Here is a 19731-nt window from a genome sequence, read left to right on the forward strand (position 1 = left end):
ATTATGACCCAGTCTGGCTCCCAGTTAAAACTGGAGGGCAGGGGGCCCAGGCAGTCCTGGGACCGACGGCCATGGGTGAGCAAAACTACTACCGAGCCGAGCCGTTCACTGGCCCCATCCGCAGGAAATGCCAGGAGCAAGGATACTCAATTCTTCTGATCCCGGTCAGCTTCATCTTGCTCAACGTGGGGATCAACGTGGTGACTATGGTCAGGGCAGGATCTGTGCAGCGCGGTTGGGGGAGCCCTGGGGTCTTGAAGGGGCTGAGGTGGGAGGGCTGCTGGGGTGTGACCGGACAAGGGTTGGATTTCAGGGCTCACCCTGCTCCCGGCCTCCCCCCTCCCCTTCTTCCCTCAACTCTGGAGGCATCTGAAGAGATTCTTGCGGGCACTTTTCAATCGTATTTTCCACAAAGGTGAGTGGGCGCCGGCGTGGGTTCAGGGGATGTGGGCCTGTCCCCTTTCTTCTATCCCTGCCTTGATTCTCAGCCCCTCAGGAACCCAGGCCCTGACCCATCTCGCCTTTCCCCACAGACAAGCAAGCCAGCTGTGTAGGCAGCCATCGCATGTGCATGCGCTGCTCCGTGGATCCCAAGAACCTGTGCTCAAGAGTTTCTTCCCGCTTCTGCCATCGCCCAAGCTTCCTGCTCGGGCAGGCAAACCACCTTGACTACTGCCTGCAGCGGGGCCCGGCGGGGGCGGAGCCGGCGGCCCCCGCCGCGGGCGAGTAAAGGAGAAGGCGGGCGGAGCGGGAGGCAAAAAGCCTACAGCACCCGGTATTCCCAGGCGGTCTCCCATCCAAGTACTAACCAGGCCCGACCCTGCTTAGCTTCCGAGATCAGACGAGATCGGGCGCGTTCAGGGTGGTATGGCCGTAGACGGGGGCAGGGGGCCGCGGGCTGCCTCTTGAGGGCCAGTTTCGCTGGCGCTGGCGCCTGAACGCCAGCCTGGCGGCCGGCCCGCCCCGGCAGGGCCCCCTGGCCCGCCCAGGCAGGGGGAACGGAGGTCTCGGGTATCGGGCGGGGGCGGAGGGTTTGGCGACCACCTCCCAGCCCAGGGCGGCCGTGACCCAGCAAACCCTTCGGCGCTTGGCGCCCCGCCCAAGATCCCGCACGTCGCCCACAGGGACGTGGCCCCGGAGGCTTCAGGGCCCGGGGCCCGCGGTCCCTTGGGCATCGGCCCTGCCCGCCCACGCGGTGCTAGGCGCAGCCCGGCCGCAGCCCGGGCCTGCCCTCCTGCCCGACAGCAGCTGGCCCGAAGCCACTGGGAGCCACCATTGAGTCGCCACGGCCCCTCAGCCCCGGCAAGGCCACCCTTGCCCCCACACCCCCCGCCGAGCTCAGGACCCCGCCCCTGGTGGCCGGCAGGCCCGGGGAAGCGGCCCCTGCCCTCGATCCCGCTCCCGCACCCGGCCGCGGTGACACGCCAGAGGGGCGGAGTGGGGGGGGGGGCTTTTGTCGGAGGGAGCTGTGGAGGGACACACCGGCACACAGGTGGCCGCGCCGGGGCTGGGCGCCGGTGGGGGCGGCCAGGTGCAGGTCGAGGGGCTCGCGGGCCGAAAGGACGGCTGCTGGGCCCGCGGCGGAGTCTGGGTCCGGGCCGGCCACCCCGGGAGCGTCTGGGGTGCGGCTGCCTTCCAGGGCCGCCTTCTGGCCGCCTGGCCGGCCGGGCCGGCGGGGAGCGCCCCCGCCAGCGCGCGCCGTGGTGGGAGGGGCCTGAGGAGGTGAGGCCTGCAGCGGGGCCCGGCGGGGGCGGAGCCGGCGGCCCCCGCCGCGGGCGAGTAAAGGAGAAGGCGGGCGGAGCGGGAGGCAAAAAGCCTACAGCACCCGGTATTCCCAGGCGGTCTCCCATCCAAGTACTAACCAGGCCCGACCCTGCTTAGCTTCCGAGATCAGACGAGATCGGGCGCGTTCAGGGTGGTATGGCCGTAGAAGGGGGCGGGGGCCGCGGGCTGCCTCTTGAGGGTCAGTTTCGCTGGCGCTGGCGCCTGAACGCCAGCGCCGCGGCAGGGTCCCCTGGCCCGCCCAGGCAGGGGGAACGGAGGTCTCGGGTATCGGGCGGCGGCGGAGGGTTTGGCGACCACCTCCCAGCCCAGGGCGGCCGTGACCCAGCAAACCCTTCGGCGCTTGGCGCCCCGCCCAAGATCCCGCACGTCGCCCACAGGGACGTGGCCCCGGAGGCTTCAGGGCCCGGGGCCCGCGGTCCCTTGGGCATCGGCCCTGCCCGCCCACGCGGCGCTAGGCGCAGCCCGGCCGCAGCCCGGGCCGGCCCTCCTGCCCGACAGCAGCTGGCCCGAAGCCACTGGGAGCCACCATTGAGTCGCCACGGCCCCTCAGCCCCGGCAAGGCCACCCCTGCCCCACACCCCCCGCCGAGCTCAGGACCCCGCTCCTGGTGGCCGGCAGGCCCGGGATAGCGGCCCCTGCCCTCGATCCCGCTCCCGCACCCGGCCGCGGTGACACGCCAGAGGGGCGGGGTGGTGGTGGGGCTTTTGTCGGAGGGTGCTGTGGAGGGACACTCCGGCACACAGGTGGCGGCGCCGGGACTGGGCGCCGGTGGGGGCGGCCAGGTGCAGGTCGAGGGGCTCGTGGGCCGAAAGGACGGCAACTGGGCCCGCGGCGGAGTCTGGGTCTGGAGGGCTCTGAGCCTCCATCCGCTCTGGTTCCTCGGGGCTACCGGCCCGAAGCCTGGTAGCGCGACACCCCACCGGCCCACAGACGTAGCCTCCCCAGCTGTGCTCACAGCGAGTCCAACCGCAGCCTGCACCCCTCCACGGGACACTTGGATTACTCCCGCGATCCCCACGAGGTGCGGCACCCGGCGGCCGCATGGGCTGAGATCCTGCCCTTGCGGCGCCCTGTGGCCACCTCCGCCTCCCTCACGGTACTGGCCGAGGCCTCGGACCAGCGGGCCCCGGCTCCCAGCTCAGCGCTGCTCCTCCGCCCCTCTCACCTCCTGCCCGACGTCCAGGCTACCGAGCACCCTCCACCCCCGCCCACCTTCATGCCACTCAGCCGGAACCCAGGAGGCAATGCCAACTACCAGGTGTATGACAGTCTGGTGCTGAAGCGGCAACCGCAGGAGGGCCAAGCGCGGGCCAACTCGCTGCTACCTTCCACCTCGGCCTCCAGGCCCTCTCTGCACGGGAGCCAGACTGGGAAAATGAACTTACCAGCAGCAAATGGGGGCGGGGGCAGGGGCAGGGGGCGGCAGGGCATGGAGAGAGGAATAAAGAGCGCCAGAGTCCAGGAAACATTGGTGGTCTGTGGCTTGGAAGCGCCACTCCTTCTGCCAGCCTGGGTCCCTTTGCTTGGCTTCCTGCAGTAAGAAGCCAGTGTCCCCTTCTTGGCCTGAGGGTCCCTTTGGTTTAGTGGCCACAGTTCTGCCAGCAGGCCCCTCCTGGTCCTATACCATGCACTAAGTACATCTGCAGCTGCAGACTCCAAACCCCTGGTCTCTGGGCACCTCCTCTGTGTCTCAGCTGTCCCTGTCCACAGAGAGCCTCATACAAGAAGTTGCTTCCAAACTGGGAGGTTCCACATCTGGGCAGGTCCAGCTCCAGGCCCAGTGAAGGGCATGAAGAAGGCTGAGGCTCTGGACTCCAGCCAGGCCTTCAGCAGGCCTCTGAGGCCAAGGTCTTCCTAGTCTCAAGAGGGGCCAAGAGACGCAACGTGTCATTTGAACAAGTGAGTCAGCGGGCGGTGAGCGAATGAATGACCGCTCGAGGGGATGTATGCCGGCCACCGGGCCCTGTTTGACTGTCCAGGCTCAGCTTACCTGACCCTGGTTACCAGGGAATGCCACTCTGGGCCCTCCTTTTCATCCCCCTCCCTCACTGTGACCTCACCACCTGCCCCATTATGACCCAGTCTGGCTCCCAGTTAAAACTGGAGGGCAGGGGGCCCAGGCAGTCCTGGGACCGACGGCCATGGGTGAGCGAAACTACTACCAAGCCGAGCCGTTCACTGGCCCCATCCGCAGGAAATGCCAGGAGCAAGGATACTCAATTCTTCTGATCCCGGTCAGCTTCATCTTGCTCAACGTGGGGATCAACGTGGTGACTATGGTCAGGGCAGGATCTGTGCAGCGCGGTTGGGGGAGCCCTGGGGTCTTGAAGGGGCTGAGGTGGGAGGGCTGCTGGGGTGTGACCGGACAAGGGTTGGATTTCAGGGCTCACCCTGCTCCCGGCCTCCCCCCTCCCCTTCTTCCCTCAACTCTGGAGGCATCTGAAGAGATTCTTGCGGGCACTTTTCAATCGTATTTTCCACAAAGGTGAGTGGGCGCCGGCGTGGGTTCAGGGGATGTGGGCCTGTCCACTTTCTTCTATCCCTGCCTTGATTCTCAGCCCCTCAGGAACCCAGGCCCTGACCCATCTCGCCTTTCCCCACAGACAAGCAAGCCAGCTGTGTAGGCAGCCATCGCATGTGCATGCGCTGCTCCGTGGATCCCAAGAACCTGTGCTCAAGAGTTTCTTCCCGCTTCTGCCATCGCCCAAGCTTCCTGCTCGGGCAGGCAAACCACCTTGACTACTGCCTGCAGCGGGGCCCGGCGGGGGCGGAGCCGGCGGCCCCCGCCGCGGGCGAGTAAAGGAGAAGGCGGGCGGAGCGGGAGGCAAAAAGCCTACAGCACCCGGTATTCCCAGGCGGTCTCCCATCCAAGTACTAACCAGGCCCGACCCTGCTTAGCTTCCGAGATCAGACGAGATCGGGCGCGTTCAGGGTGGTATGGCCGTAGACGGGGGCAGGGGGCCGCGGGCTGCCTCTTGAGGGCCAGTTTCGCTGGCGCTGGCGCCTGAACGCCAGCCTGGCGGCCGGCCCGCCCCGGCAGGGCCCCCTGGCCCGCCCAGGCAGGGGGAACGGAGGTCTCGGGTATCGGGCGGCGGCGGAGGGTTTGGCGACCACCTCCCAGCCCAGGGCGGCCGTGACCCAGCAAACCCTTCGGCGCTTGGCGCCCCGCCCAAGATCCCGCACGTCGCCCACAGGGACGTGGCCCCGGAGGCTTCAGGGCCCGGGGCCCGCGGTCCCTTGGGCATCGGCCCTGCCCGCCCACGCGGCGCTAGGCGCAGCCCGGCCGCAGCCCGGGCCGGCCCTCCTGCCCGACAGCAGCTGGCCCGAAGCCACTGGGAGCCACCATTGAGTCGCCACGGCCCCTCAGCCCCGGCAAGGCCACCCCTGCCCCACACCCCCCGCCGAGCTCAGGACCCCGCTCCTGGTGGCCGGCAGGCCCGGGATAGCGGCCCCTGCCCTCGATCCCGCTCCCGCACCCGGCCGCGGTGACACGCCAGAGGGGCGGGGTGGTGGTGGGGCTTTTGTCGGAGGGTGCTGTGGAGGGACACTCCGGCACACAGGTGGCGGCGCCGGGACTGGGCGCCGGTGGGGGCGGCCAGGTGCAGGTCGAGGGGCTCGTGGGCCGAAAGGACGGCAACTGGGCCCGCGGCGGAGTCTGGGTCTGGAGGGCTCTGAGCCTCCATCCGCTCTGGTTCCTCGGGGCTACCGGCCCGAAGCCTGGTAGCGCGACACCCCACCGGCCCACAGACGTAGCCTCCCCAGCTGTGCTCACAGCGAGTCCAACCGCAGCCTGCACCCCTCCACGGGACACTTGGATTACTCCCGCGATCCCCACGAGGTGCGGCACCCGGCGGCCGCATGGGCTGAGATCCTGCCCTTGCGGCGCCCTGTGGCCACCTCCGCCTCCCTCACGGTACTGGCCGAGGCCTCGGACCAGCGGGCCCCGGCTCCCAGCTCAGCGCTGCTCCTCCGCCCCTCTCACCTCCTGCCCGACGTCCAGGCTACCGAGCACCCTCCACCCCCGCCCACCTTCATGCCACTCAGCCGGAACCCAGGAGGCAATGCCAACTACCAGGTGTATGACAGTCTGGTGCTGAAGCGGCAACCGCAGGAGGGCCAAGCGCGGGCCAACTCGCTGCTACCTTCCACCTCGGCCTCCAGGCCCTCTCTGCACGGGAGCCAGACTGGGAAAATGAACTTACCAGCAGCAAATGGGGGCGGGGGCAGGGGCAGGGGGCGGCAGGGCATGGAGAGAGGAATAAAGAGCGCCAGAGTCCAGGAAACATTGGTGGTCTGTGGCTTGGAAGCGCCACTCCTTCTGCCAGCCTGGGTCCCTTTGCTTGGCTTCCTGCAGTAAGAAGCCAGTGTCCCCTTCTTGGCCTGAGGGTCCCTTTGGTTTAGTGGCCACAGTTCTGCCAGCAGGCCCCTCCTGGTCCTATACCATGCACTAAGTACATCTGCAGCTGCAGACTCCAAACCCCTGGTCTCTGGGCACCTCCTCTGTGTCTCAGCTGTCCCTGTCCACAGAGAGCCTCATACAAGAAGTTGCTTCCAAACTGGGAGGTTCCACATCTGGGCAGGTCCAGCTCCAGGCCCAGTGAAGGGCATGAAGAAGGCTGAGGCTCTGGACTCCAGCCAGGCCTTCAGCAGGCCTCTGAGGCCAAGGTCTTCCTAGTCTCAAGAGGGGCCAAGAGACGCAACGTGTCATTTGAACAAGTGAGTCAGCGGGCGGTGAGCGAATGAATGACCGCTCGAGGGGATGTATGCCGGCCACCGGGCCCTGTTTGACTGTCCAGGCTCAGCTTACCTGACCCTGGTTACCAGGGAATGCCACTCTGGGCCCTCCTTTTCATCCCCCTCCCTCACTGTGACCTCACCACCTGCCCCATTATGACCCAGTCTGGCTCCCAGTTAAAACTGGAGGGCAGGGGGCCCAGGCAGTCCTGGGACCGACGGCCATGGGTGAGCGAAACTACTACCAAGCCGAGCCGTTCACTGGCCCCATCCGCAGGAAATGCCAGGAGCAAGGATACTCAATTCTTCTGATCCCGGTCAGCTTCATCTTGCTCAACGTGGGGATCAACGTGGTGACTATGGTCAGGGCAGGATCTGTGCAGCGCGGTTGGGGGAGCCCTGGGGTCTTGAAGGGGCTGAGGTGGGAGGGCTGCTGGGGTGTGACCGGACAAGGGTTGGATTTCAGGGCTCACCCTGCTCCCGGCCTCCCCCCTCCCCTTCTTCCCTCAACTCTGGAGGCATCTGAAGAGATTCTTGCGGGCACTTTTCAATCGTATTTTCCACAAAGGTGAGTGGGCGCCGGCGTGGGTTCAGGGGATGTGGGCCTGTCCACTTTCTTCTATCCCTGCCTTGATTCTCAGCCCCTCAGGAACCCAGGCCCTGACCCATCTCGCCTTTCCCCACAGACAAGCAAGCCAGCTGTGTAGGCAGCCATCGCATGTGCATGCGCTGCTCCGTGGATCCCAAGAACCTGTGCTCAAGAGTTTCTTCCCGCTTCTGCCATCGCCCAAGCTTCCTGCTCGGGCAGGCAAACCACCTTGACTACTGCCTGCAGCGGGGCCCGGCGGGGGCGGAGCCGGCGGCCCCCGCCGCGGGCGAGTAAAGGAGAAGGCGGGCGGAGCGGGAGGCAAAAAGCCTACAGCACCCGGTATTCCCAGGCGGTCTCCCATCCAAGTACTAACCAGGCCCGACCCTGCTTAGCTTCCGAGATCAGACGAGATCGGGCGCGTTCAGGGTGGTATGGCCGTAGACGGGGGCAGGGGGCCGCGGGCTGCCTCTTGAGGGCCAGTTTCGCTGGCGCTGGCGCCTGAACGCCAGCCTGGCGGCCGGCCCGCCCCGGCAGGGCCCCCTGGCCCGCCCAGGCAGGGGGAACGGAGGTCTCGGGTATCGGGCGGCGGCGGAGGGTTTGGCGACCACCTCCCAGCCCAGGGCGGCCGTGACCCAGCAAACCCTTCGGCGCTTGGCGCCCCGCCCAAGATCCCGCACGTCGCCCACAGGGACGTGGCCCCGGAGGCTTCAGGGCCCGGGGCCCGCGGTCCCTTGGGCATCGGCCCTGCCCGCCCACGCGGTGCTAGGCGCAGCCCGGCCGCAGCCCGGGCCTGCCCTCCTGCCCGACAGCAGCTGGCCCGAAGCCACTGGGAGCCACCATTGAGTCGCCACGGCCCCTCAGCCCCGGCAAGGCCACCCTTGCCCCCACACCCCCCGCCGAGCTCAGGACCCCGCCCCTGGTGGCCGGCAGGCCTGGGGAAGCGGCCCCTGCCCTCGATCCCGCTCCCGCACCCGGCCGCGGTGACACGCCAGAGGGGCGGAGTGGGGGGGGGGCTTTTGTCGGAGGGAGCTGTGGAGGGACACACCGGCACACAGGTGGCCGCGCCGGGGCTGGGCGCCGGTGGGGGCGGCCAGGTGCAGGTCGAGGGGCTCGCGGGCCGAAAGGACGGCTGCTGGGCCCGCGGCGGAGTCTGGGTCCGGGCCGGCCACCCCGGGAGCGTCTGGGGTGCGGCTGCCTTCCAGGGCCGCCTTCTGGCCGCCTGGCCGGCCGGGCCGGCGGGGAGCGCCCCCGCCAGCGCGCGCCGTGGTGGGAGGGGCCTGAGGAGGTGAGGCCTGCAGCGGGGCCCGGCGGGGGCGGAGCCGGCGGCCCCCGCCGCGGGCGAGTAAAGGAGAAGGCGGGCGGAGCGGGAGGCAAAAAGCCTACAGCACCCGGTATTCCCAGGCGGTCTCCCATCCAAGTACTAACCAGGCCCGACCCTGCTTAGCTTCCGAGATCAGACGAGATCGGGCGCGTTCAGGGTGGTATGGCCGTAGACGGGGGCGGGGGCCGCGGGCTGCCTCTTGAGGGCCAGTTTCGCTGGCGCTGGCGCCTGAACGCCAGCCTGGCGGCCGGCCCGCCGCGGCAGGGTCCCCTGGCCCGCCCAGGCAGGGGGAACGGAGGTCTCGGGTATCGGGCGGCGGCGGAGGGTTTGGCGACCACCTCCCAGCCCAGGGCGGCCGTGACCCAGCAAACCCTTCGGCGCTTGGCGCCCCGCCCAAGATCCCGCACGTCGCCCACAGGGACGTGGCCCCGGAGGCTTCAGGGCCCGGGGCCCGCGGTCCCTTGGGCATCGGCCCTGCCCGCCCACGCGGCGCTAGGCGCAGCCCGGCCGCAGCCCGGGCCGGCCCTCCTGCCCGACAGCAGCTGGCCCGAAGCCACTGGGAGCCACCATTGAGTCGCCACGGCCCCTCAGCCCCGGCAAGGCCACCCCTGCCCCACACCCCCCGCCGAGCTCAGGACCCCGCTCCTGGTGGCCGGCAGGCCCGGGATAGCGGCCCCTGCCCTCGATCCCGCTCCCGCACCCGGCCGCGGTGACACGCCAGAGGGGCGGGGTGGTGGTGGGGCTTTTGTCGGAGGGTGCTGTGGAGGGACACTCCGGCACACAGGTGGCGGCGCCGGGACTGGGCGCCGGTGGGGGCGGCCAGGTGCAGGTCGAGGGGCTCGTGGGCCGAAAGGACGGCAACTGGGCCCGCGGCGGAGTCTGGGTCTGGAGGGCTCTGAGCCTCCATCCGCTCTGGTTCCTCGGGGCTACCGGCCCGAAGCCTGGTAGCGCGACACCCCACCGGCCCACAGACGTAGCCTCCCCAGCTGTGCTCACAGCGAGTCCAACCGCAGCCTGCACCCCTCCACGGGACACTTGGATTACTCCCGCGATCCCCACGAGGTGCGGCACCCGGCGGCCGCATGGGCTGAGATCCTGCCCTTGCGGCGCCCTGTGGCCACCTCCGCCTCCCTCACGGTACTGGCCGAGGCCTCGGACCAGCGGGCCCCGGCTCCCAGCTCAGCGCTGCTCCTCCGCCCCTCTCACCTCCTGCCCGACGTCCAGGCTACCGAGCACCCTCCACCCCCGCCCACCTTCATGCCACTCAGCCGGAACCCAGGAGGCAATGCCAACTACCAGGTGTATGACAGTCTGGTGCTGAAGCGGCAACCGCAGGAGGGCCAAGCGCGGGCCAACTCGCTGCTACCTTCCACCTCGGCCTCCAGGCCCTCTCTGCACGGGAGCCAGACTGGGAAAATGAACTTACCAGCAGCAAATGGGGGCGGGGGCAGGGGCAGGGGGCGGCAGGGCATGGAGAGAGGAATAAAGAGCGCCAGAGTCCAGGAAACATTGGTGGTCTGTGGCTTGGAAGCGCCACTCCTTCTGCCAGCCTGGGTCCCTTTGCTTGGCTTCCTGCAGTAAGAAGCCAGTGTCCCCTTCTTGGCCTGAGGGTCCCTTTGGTTTAGTGGCCACAGTTCTGCCAGCAGGCCCCTCCTGGTCCTATACCATGCACTAAGTACATCTGCAGCTGCAGACTCCAAACCCCTGGTCTCTGGGCACCTCCTCTGTGTCTCAGCTGTCCCTGTCCACAGAGAGCCTCATACAAGAAGTTGCTTCCAAACTGGGAGGTTCCACATCTGGGCAGGTCCAGCTCCAGGCCCAGTGAAGGGCATGAAGAAGGCTGAGGCTCTGGACTCCAGCCAGGCCTTCAGCAGGCCTCTGAGGCCAAGGTCTTCCTAGTCTCAAGAGGGGCCAAGAGACGCAACGTGTCATTTGAACAAGTGAGTCAGCGGGCGGTGAGCGAATGAATGACCGCTCGAGGGGATGTATGCCGGCCACCGGGCCCTGTTTGACTGTCCAGGCTCAGCTTACCTGACCCTGGTTACCAGGGAATGCCACTCTGGGCCCTCCTTTTCATCCCCCTCCCTCACTGTGACCTCACCACCTGCCCCATTATGACCCAGTCTGGCTCCCAGTTAAAACTGGAGGGCAGGGGGCCCAGGCAGTCCTGGGACCGACGGCCATGGGTGAGCGAAACTACTACCGAGCCGAGCCGTTCACTGGCCCCATCCGCAGGAAATGCCAGGAGCAAGGATACTCAATTCTTCTGATCCCGGTCAGCTTCATCTTGCTCAATGTGGGGATCAACGTGGTGACTATGGTCAGGGCAGGATCTGTGCAGCGCGGTTGGGGGAGCCCTGGGGTCTTGAAGGGGCTGAGGTGGGAGGGCTGCTGGGGTGTGACCGGACAAGGGTTGGATTTCAGGGCTCACCCTGCTCCCGGCCTCCCCCCTCCCCTTCTTCCCTCAACTCTGGAGGCATCTGAAGAGATTCTTGCGGGCACTTTTCAATCGTATTTTCCACAAAGGTGAGTGGGCGCCGGCGTGGGTTCAGGGGATGTGGGCCTGTCCCCTTTCTTCTATCCCTGCCTTGATTCTCAGCCCCTCAGGAACCCAGGCCCTGACCCATCTCGCCTTTCCCCACAGACAAGCAAGCCAGCTGTGTAGGCAGCCATCGCATGTGCATGCGCTGCTCCGTGGATCCCAAGAACCTGTGCTCAAGAGTTTCTTCCCGCTTCTGCCATCGCCCAAGCTTCCTGCTCGGGCAGGCAAACCACCTTGACTACTGCCTGCAGCGGGGCCCGGCGGGGGCGGAGCCGGCGGCCCCCGCCGCGGGCGAGTAAAGGAGAAGGCGGGCGGAGCGGGAGGCAAAAAGCCTACAGCACCCGGTATTCCCAGGCGGTCTCCCATCCAAGTACTAACCAGGCCCGACCCTGCTTAGCTTCCGAGATCAGACGAGATCGGGCGCGTTCAGGGTGGTATGGCCGTAGACGGGGGCGGGGGCCGCGGGCTGCCTCTTGAGGGCCAGTTTCGCTGGCGCTGGCGCCTGAACGCCAGCCTGGCGGCCGGCCCGCCGCGGCAGGGTCCCCTGGCCCGCCCAGGCAGGGGGAACGGAGGTCTCGGGTATCGGGCGGCGGCGGAGGGTTTGGCGACCACCTCCCAGCCCAGGGCGGCCGTGACCCAGCAAACCCTTCGGCGCTTGGCGCCCCGCCCAAGATCCCGCACGTCGCCCACAGGGACGTGGCCCCGGAGGCTTCAGGGCCCGGGGCCCGCGGTCCCTTGGGCATCGGCCCTGCCCGCCCACGCGGCGCTAGGCGCAGCCCGGCCGCAGCCCGGGCCGGCCCTCCTGCCCGACAGCAGCTGGCCCGAAGCCACTGGGAGCCACCATTGAGTCGCCACGGCCCCTCAGCCCCGGCAAGGCCACCCCTGCCCCACACCCCCCGCCGAGCTCAGGACCCCGCTCCTGGTGGCCGGCAGGCCCGGGATAGCGGCCCCTGCCCTCGATCCCGCTCCCGCACCCGGCCGCGGTGACACGCCAGAGGGGCGGGGTGGTGGTGGGGCTTTTGTCGGAGGGAGCTGTGGAGGGACACTCCGGCACACAGGTGGCGGCGCCGGGACTGGGCGCCGGTGGGGGCGGCCAGGTGCAGGTCGAGGGGCTCGTGGGCCGAAAGGACGGCAACTGGGCCCGCGGCGGAGTCTGGGTCTGGAGGGCTCTGAGCCTCCATCCGCTCTGGTTCCTCGGGGCTACCGGCCCGAAGCCTGGTAGCGCGACACCCCACCGGCCCACAGACGTAGCCTCCCCAGCTGTGCTCACAGCGAGTCCAACCGCAGCCTGCACCCCTCCACGGGACACTTGGATTACTCCCGCGATCCCCACGAGGTGCGGCACCCGGCGGCCGCATGGGCTGAGATCCTGCCCTTGCGGCGCCCTGTGGCCACCTCCGCCTCCCTCACGGTACTGGCCGAGGCCTCGGACCAGCGGGCCCCGGCTCCCAGCTCAGCGCTGCTCCTCCGCCCCTCTCACCTCCTGCCCGACGTCCAGGCTACCGAGCACCCTCCACCCCCGCCCACCTTCATGCCACTCAGCCGGAACCCAGGAGGCAATGCCAACTACCAGGTGTATGACAGTCTGGTGCTGAAGCGGCAACCGCAGGAGGGCCAAGCGCGGGCCAACTCGCTGCTACCTTCCACCTCGGCCTCCAGGCCCTCTCTGCACGGGAGCCAGACTGGGAAAATGAACTTACCAGCAGCAAATGGGGGCGGGGGCAGGGGCAGGGGGCGGCAGGGCATGGAGAGAGGAATAAAGAGCGCCAGAGTCCAGGAAACATTGGTGGTCTGTGGCTTGGAAGCGCCACTCCTTCTGCCAGCCTGGGTCCCTTTGCTTGGCTTCCTGCAGTAAGAAGCCAGTGTCCCCTTCTTGGCCTGAGGGTCCCTTTGGTTTAGTGGCCACAGTTCTGCCAGCAGGCCCCTCCTGGTCCTATACCATGCACTAAGTACATCTGCAGCTGCAGACTCCAAACCCCTGGTCTCTGGGCACCTCCTCTGTGTCTCAGCTGTCCCTGTCCACAGAGAGCCTCATACAAGAAGTTGCTTCCAAACTGGGAGGTTCCACATCTGGGCAGGTCCAGCTCCAGGCCCAGTGAAGGGCATGAAGAAGGCTGAGGCTCTGGACTCCAGCCAGGCCTTCAGCAGGCCTCTGAGGCCAAGGTCTTCCTAGTCTCAAGAGGGGCCAAGAGACGCAACGTGTCATTTGAACAAGTGAGTCAGCGGGCGGTGAGCGAATGAAATGACCGCTCGAGGGGATGTATGCCGGCCACCGGGCCCTGTTTGACTGTCCAGGCTCAGCTTACCTGACCCTGGTTACCAGGGAATGCCACTCTGGGCCCTCCTTTTCATCCCCCTCCCTCACTGTGACCTCACCACCTGCCCCATTATGACCCAGTCTGGCTCCCAGTTAAAACTGGAGGGCAGGGGGCCCAGGCAGTCCTGGGACCGACGGCCATGGGTGAGCGAAACTACTACCGAGCCGAGCCGTTCACTGGCCCCATCCGCAGGAAATGCCAGGAGCAAGGATACTCAATTCTTCTGATCCCGGTCAGCTTCATCTTGCTCAACGTGGGGATCAACGTGGTGACTATGGTCAGGGCAGGATCTGTGCAGCGCGGTTGGGGGAGCCCTGGGGTCTTGAAGGGGCTGAGGTGGGAGGGCTGCTGGGGTGTGACCGGACAAGGGTTGGATTTCAGGGCTCACCCTGCTCCCGGCCTCCCCCCTCCCCTTCTTCCCTCAACTCTGGAGGCATCTGAAGAGATTCTTGCGGGCACTTTTCAATCGTATTTTCCACAAAGGTGAGTGGGCGCCGGCGTGGGTTCAGGGGATGTGGGCCTGTCCCCTTTCTTCTATCCCTGCCTTGATTCTCAGCCCCTCAGGAACCCAGGCCCTGACCCATCTCGCCTTTCCCCACAGACAAGCAAGCCAGCTGTGTAGGCAGCCATCGCATGTGCATGCGCTGCTCCGTGGATCCCAAGAACCTGTGCTCAAGAGTTTCTTCCCGCTTCTGCCATCGCCCAAGCTTCCTGCTCGGGCAGGCAAACCACCTTGACTACTGCCTGCAGCGGGGCCCGGCGGGGGCGGAGCCGGCGGCCCCCGCCGCGGGCGAGTAAAGGAGAAGGCGGGCGGAGCGGGAGGCAAAAAGCCTACAGCACCCGGTATTCCCAGGCGGTCTCCCATCCAAGTACTAACCAGGCCCGACCCTGCTTAGCTTCCGAGATCAGACGAGATCGGGCGCGTTCAGGGTGGTATGGCCGTAGACGGGGGCGGGGGCCGCGGGCTGCCTCTTGAGGGCCAGTTTCGCTGGCGCTGGCGCCTGAACGCCAGCCTGGCGGCCGGCCCGCCGCGGCAGGGTCCCCTGGCCCGCCCAGGCAGGGGGAACGGAGGTCTCGGGTATCGGGCGGCGGCGGAGGGTTTGGCGACCACCTCCCAGCCCAGGGCGGCCGTGACCCAGCAAACCCTTCGGCGCTTGGCGCCCCGCCCAAGATCCCGCACGTCGCCCACAGGGACGTGGCCCCGGAGGCTTCAGGGCCCGGGGCCCGCGGTCCCTTGGGCATCGGCCCTGCCCGCCCACGCGGTGCTAGGCGCAGCCCGGCCGCAGCCCGGGCCGGCCCTCCTGCCCGACAGCAGCTGGCCCGAAGCCACTGGGAGCCACCATTGAGTCGCCACGGCCCCTCAGCCCCGGCAAGGCCACCCCTGCCCCACACCCCCCGCCGAGCTCAGGACCCCGCTCCTGGTGGCCGGCAGGCCCGGGATAGCGGCCCCTGCCCTCGATCCCGCTCCCGCACCCGGCCGCGGTGACACGCCAGAGGGGCGGGGTGGTGGTGGGGCTTTTGTCGGAGGGAGCTGTGGAGGGACACTCCGGCACACAGGTGGCGGCGCCGGGACTGGGCGCCGGTGGGGGCGGCCAGGTGCAGGTCGAGGGGCTCGTGGGCCGAAAGGACGGCAACTGGGCCCGCGGCGGAGTCTGGGTCTGGAGGGCTCTGAGCCTCCATCCGCTCTGGTTCCTCGGGGCTACCGGCCCGAAGCCTGGTAGCGCGACACCCCACCGGCCCACAGACGTAGCCTCCCCAGCTGTGCTCACAGCGAGTCCAACCGCAGCCTGCACCCCTCCACGGGACACTTGGATTACTCCCGCGATCCCCACGAGGTGCGGCACCCGGCGGCCGCATGGGCTGAGATCCTGCCCTTGCGGCGCCCTGTGGCCACCTCCGCCTCCCTCACGGTACTGGCCGAGGCCTCGGACCAGCGGGCCCCGGCTCCCAGCTCAGCGCTGCTCCTCCGCCCCTCTCACCTCCTGCCCGACGTCCAGGCTACCGAGCACCCTCCACCCCCGCCCACCTTCATGCCACTCAGCCGGAACCCAGGAGGCAATGCCAACTACCAGGTGTATGACAGTCTGGTGCTGAAGCGGCAACCGCAGGAGGGCCAAGCGCGGGCCAACTCGCTGCTACCTTCCACCTCGGCCTCCAGGCCCTCTCTGCACGGGAGCCAGACTGGGAAAATGAACTTACCAGCAGCAAATGGGGGCGGGGGCAGGGGCAGGGGGCGGCAGGGCATGGAGAGAGGAATAAAGAGCGCCAGAGTCCAGGAAACATTGGTGGTCTGTGGCTTGGAAGCGCCACTCCTTCTGCCAGCCTGGGTCCCTTTGCTTGGCTTCCTGCAGTAAGAAGCCAGTGTCCCCTTCTTGGCCTGAGGGTCCCTTTGGTTTAGTGGCCACAGTTCTGCCAGCAGGCCCCTCCTGGTCCTATACCATGCACTAAGTACATCTGCAGCTGCAGACTCCAAACCCCTGGTCTCTGGGCACCTCCTCTGTGTCTCAGCTGTCCCTGTCCACAGAGAGCCTCATACAAGAAGTTGCTTCCAAACTGGGAGGTTCCACATCTGGGCAGGTCCAGCTCCAGGCCCAGTGAAGGGCATGAAGAAGGCTGAGGCTCTGGACTCCAGCCAGGCCTTCAGCAGGCCTCTGAGGCCAAGGTCTTCCTAGTCTCAAGAGGGGCCAAGAGACGCAACGTGTCATTTGAACAAGTGAGTCAGCGGGCGGTGAGCGAATGAAATGACCGCTCGAGGGGATGTATGCCGGCCACCGGGCCCTGTTTGACTGTCCAGGCTCAGCTTACCTGACCCTGGTTACCAGGGAATGCCACTCTGGGCCCTCCTTTTCATCCCCCTCCCTCACTGTGACCTCACCACCTGCCCCATTATGACCCAGTCTGGCTCCCAGTTAAAACTGGAGGGCAGGGGGCCCAGGCAGTCCTGGGACCGACGGCCATGGGTGAGCGAAACTACTACCGAGCCGAGCCGTTCACTGGCCCCATCCGCAGGAAATGCCAGGAGCAAGGATACTCAATTCTTCTGATCCCGGTCAGCTTCATCTTGCTCAACGTGGGGATCAACGTGGTGACTATGGTCAGGGCAGGATCTGTGCAGCGCGGTTGGGGGAGCCCTGGGGTCTTGAAGGGGCTGAGGTGGGAGGGCTGCTGGGGTGTGACCGGACAAGGGTTGGATTTCAGGGCTCACCCTGCTCCCGGCCTCCCCCCTCCCCTTCTTCCCTCAACTCTGGAGGCATCTGAAGAGATTCTTGCGGGCACTTTTCAATCGTATTTTCCACAAAGGTGAGTGGGCGCCGGCGTGGGTTCAGGGGATGTGGGCCTGTCCCCTTTCTTCTATCCCTGCCTTGATTCTCAGCCCCTCAGGAACCCAGGCCCTGACCCATCTCGCCTTTCCCCACAGACAAGCAAGCCAGCTGTGTAGGCAGCCATCGCATGTGCATGCGCTGCTCCGTGGATCCCAAGAACCTGTGCTCAAGAGTTTCTTCCCGCTTCTGCCATCGCCCAAGCTTCCTGCTCGGGCAGGCAAACCACCTTGACTACTGCCTGCAGCGGGGCCCGGCGGGGGCGGAGCCGGCGGCCCCCGCCGCGGGCGAGTAAAGGAGAAGGCGGGCGGAGCGGGAGGCAAAAAGCCTACAGCACCCGGTATTCCCAGGCGGTCTCCCATCCAAGTACTAACCAGGCCCGACCCTGCTTAGCTTCCGAGATCAGACGAGATCGGGCGCGTTCAGGGTGGTATGGCCGTAGACGGGGGCGGGGGCCGCGGGCTGCCTCTTGAGGGCCAGTTTCGCTGGCGCTGGCGCCTGAACGCCAGCCTGGCGGCCGGCCCGCCGCGGCAGGCCCCCCTGGCCCGCCCAGGCAGGGGGAACGGAGGTCTCGGGTATCGGGCGGCGGCGGAGGGTTTGGCGACCACCTCCCAGCCCAGGGCGGCCGTGACCCAGCAAACCCTTCGGCGCTTGGCGCCCCGCCCAAGATCCCGCACGTCGCCCACAGGGACGTGGCCCCGGAGGCTTCAGGGCCCGGGGCCCGCGGTCCCTTGGGCATCGGCCCTGCCCGCCCACGCGGCGCTAGGCGCAGCCCGGCCGCAGCCCGGGCCGGCCCTCCTGCCCGACAGCAGCTGGCCCGAAGCCACTGGGAGCCACCATTGAGTCGCCACGGCCCCTCAGCCCCGGCAAGGCCACCCCTGCCCCACACCCCCCGCCGAGCTCAGGACCCCGCTCCTGGTGGCCGGCAGGCCCGGGATAGCGGCCCCTGCCCTCGATCCCGCTCCCGCACCCGGCCGCGGTGACACGCCAGAGGGGCGGGGTGGTGGTGGGGCTTTTGTCGGAGGGAGCTGTGGAGGGACACTCCGGCACACAGGTGGCGGCGCCGGGACTGGGCGCCGGTGGGGGCGGCCAGGTGCAGGTCGAGGGGCTCGTGGGCCGAAAGGACGGCAACTGGGCCCGCGGCGGAGTCTGAGTCTGGAGGGCTCTGAGCCTCCATCCGCTCTGGTTCCTCGGGGCTACCGGCCCGAAGCCTGGTAGCGCGACACCCCACCGACCCACAGACGTAGCCTCCCCAGCTGTGCTCACAGCGAGTCCAACCGCAGCCTGCACCCCTCCACGGGACACTTGGATTACTCCCGCGATCCCCACGAGGTGCGGCACCCGGCGGCCGCATGGGCTGAGATCCTGCCCTTGCGGCGCCCTGTGGCCACCTCCGCCTCCCTCACGGTACTGGCCGAGGCCTCGCACCAGCGGGCCCCGGCTCCCAGCTCAGCGCTGCTCCTCCGCCCCTCTCACCTCCTGCCCGACGTCCAGGCTACCGAGCACCCTCCACCCCCGCCCACCTTCATGCCACTCAGCCGGAACCCAGGAGGCAATGCCAACTACCAGGTGTATGACAGTCTGGTGCTGAAGCAGCAACCGCAGGAGGGCCAAGCGCGGGCCAACTCGCTGCTACCTTCCACCTCGGCCTCCAGGCCCTCTCTGCACGGGAGCCAGACTGGGAAAATGAACTTACCAGCAGCAAATGGGGGCGGGGGCAGGGGCAGGGGGCGGCAGGGCATGGAGAGAGGAATAAAGAGCGCCAGAGTCCAGGAAACATTGGTGGTCTGTGGCTTGGAAGCGCCACTCCTTCTGCCAGCCTGGGTCCCTTTGCTTGGCTTCCTGCAGTAAGAAGCCAGTGTCCCCTTCTTGGCCTGAGGGTCCCTTTGGTTTAGTGGCCACAGTTCTGCCAGCAGGCCCCTCCTGGTCCTATACCATGCACTAAGTACATCTGCAGCTGCAGACTCCAAACCCCTGGTCTCTGGGCACCTCCTCTGTGTCTCAGCTGTCCCTGTCCACAGAGAGCCTCATACAAGAAGTTGCTTCCAAACTGGGAGGTTCCACATCTGGGCAGGTCCAGCTCCAGGCCCAGTGAAGGGCATGAAGAAGGCTGAGGCTCTGGACTCCAGCCAGGCCTTCAGCAGGCCTCTGAGGCCAAGGTCTTCCTAGTCTCAAGAGGGGCCAAGAGACGCAACGTGTCATTTGAACAAGTGAGTCAGCGGGCGGTGAGCGAATGAATGACCGCTCGAGGGGATGTATGCCGGCCACCGGGCCCTGTTTGACTGTCCAGGCTCAGCTTACCTGACCCTGGTTACCAGGGAATGCCACTCTGGGCCCTCCTTTTCATCCCCCTCCCTCACTGTGACCTCACCACCTGCCCCATTATGACCCAGTCTGGCTCCCAGTTAAAACTGGAGGGCAGGGGGCCCAGGCAGTCCTGGGACCGACGGCCATGGGTGAGCGAAACTACTACCGAGCCGAGCCGTTCACTGGCCCCATCCGCAGGAAATGCCAGGAGCAAGGATACTCAATTCTTCTGATCCCGGTCAGCTTCATCTTGCTCAACGTGGGGATCAACGTGGTGACTATGGTCAGGGCAGGATCTGTGCAGCGCGGTTGGGGGAGCCCTGGGGTCTTGAAGGGGCTGAGGTGGGAGGGCTGCTGGGGTGTGACCGGACAAGGGTTGGATTTCAGGGCTCACCCTGCTCCCGGCCTCCCCCCTCCCCTTCTTCCCTCAACTCTGGAGGCATCTGAAGAGATTCTTGCGGGCACTTTTCAATCGTATTTTCCACAAAGGTGAGTGGGCGCCGGCGTGGGTTCAGGGGATGTGGGCCTGTCCCCTTTCTTCTATCCCTGCCTTGATTCTCAGCCCCTCAGGAACCCAGGCCCTGACCCATCTCGCCTTTCCCCACAGACAAGCAAGCCAGCTGTGTAGGCAGCCATCGCATGTGCATGCGCTGCTCCGTGGATCCCAAGAACCTGTGCTCAAGAGTTTCTTCCCGCTTCTGCCATCGCCCAAGCTTCCTGCTCGGGCAGGCAAACCACCTTGACTACTGCCTGCAGCGGGGCCCGGTGGGGGCGGAGCCGGCGGCCCCCGCCGCGGGCGAGTAAAGGAGAAGGCG

Source organism: Stenella coeruleoalba (genome assembly GCF_951394435.1).
Source record: "Stenella coeruleoalba genome assembly, chromosome: 19".
NCBI classification, from domain to species: Eukaryota; Metazoa; Chordata; class Mammalia; order Artiodactyla; family Delphinidae; genus Stenella; species Stenella coeruleoalba.